Raw genomic sequence first — 1,364 nt, 5'->3', positions numbered from 1 at the left:
CAGCTACTTTGCTAAGGCTTCCCAACTCAGAGCACAGCCACTGTGGTTGTGGGGTTAACCCAGGTTATACTGCTTTATCTACTTATTAATGTCAGCTATGTAACCTTAAGCATGTCATTTAACTACAGCTTCTCTCCTCTTTCACAGAATTGTTGTGCTGATAAAAGAGCGCATATTCGACAGAAGAGTTTAATAAATAGCAGTTGTGACTTCTGTCATTATTTAATACATCCCAGAGGAATTTCATGGGAAGTAGGGAAATTGGAAAAGAAGCAAACAGCCAATGGTTTTTTACACCCACCATACATGCATACATATATACACATCTCTGTCCTGTAAATGGCTCATTTAAAATCCAGTGAAGGCATTTATGGAAATGCCCTCCCTCAAAAAAACGTTATCACATGTCAGATCTGATGGAACAGATAAGGGTTCAGAACCATAGCTCCTCAGTCTTGTTCTCCCAAGACATGAATCTGATAACCAGTTTATGTAAAGAAACCAAAGAAGCAGGAGAAGGAAGAGGAAAGAGCAAAAAGAAAGTGAGGAAGGAAAACATGGTATGAATTTTTGAACGTAAGTAATAAAAGGATGGGAGTCGCAGCCCAGAGTTGCTGGGTAGCTTCTGTTGGGTCAGGGGCTGTCATCGGTGGCTCTGCTGGCCTTGGGGACTTGGCCACAGCCGTCGTCATTAAGCACCTGCAGTACTTCTGCCGGGGCCAAGTGGTGCGGGGGGCTTCAGCCACAGCTCCAAGTGTCTGGGCGTCCCCACAGCTAACTTTCCACAACAAGTAGTAGATAATCTTCCAGCTGATGTAGCCATTGGCATTTATTATGGTTGGGCTAGTGTTGGAAGTGGAGAAGGCCATAAGTTTGTGGCGAGCATAGGATGGAACCCATGCTACAAGAATACAAACGAGTCCATGGAAACTCATATCGTGTATACCTTCAGAGAGGACTTCCACGGGGAAATCCTCCATGTGACCATGCTTGGCTATCTCCGACTAGAAAAGAACTTTGATTCTTTAGAGTCACTTATTTCAGCCACTCAAGGTGATATTGAAGAAGCTGAGAAGCCACTAGCTCTACCAGAATATTTGAAACTCAAGACAATTTTTTCCAGGTTCCTAAAAGCAAAATAAGGAAAAAAATCATCTTATTTATTCATTCACTGTTTTCTAGTATTTCACTATTTTCTAATATTTCACTGTTTATAACTGTTTAGTCTCATCTTGATTATATTTAAAAAATCAAACATATTCCATCTGCTATGAATTAGTTTAAACAGTACAATGTAGTTACCATATTGTGCTTCAATTGTTAAACCCATCGTATCACAGCAATAAAAATATTCTTTTAAAAAT

The 1,364-nt window shown here is 40.3% G+C and overlaps 1 pseudogene; it reads left to right on the top strand.

Annotated features, from left to right (window-relative positions):
- Positions 1–591: 591 nt before the first annotated feature.
- Positions 592–1,225, top strand: LOC105805801 (annotated as a pseudogene).
- The last annotated feature ends 139 nt before the right edge of the window (positions 1,226–1,364 follow it).

The sequence above is a fragment of the Propithecus coquereli genome, unplaced genomic scaffold, assembly GCF_000956105.1.
Source record: "Propithecus coquereli isolate 6110/MARCELLA unplaced genomic scaffold, Pcoq_1.0 Scaffold134, whole genome shotgun sequence".
In the NCBI taxonomy this organism is placed as follows: Eukaryota; Metazoa; Chordata; class Mammalia; order Primates; family Indriidae; genus Propithecus; species Propithecus coquereli.
This window is presented reverse-complemented; position numbering and strand designations above follow the sequence as displayed.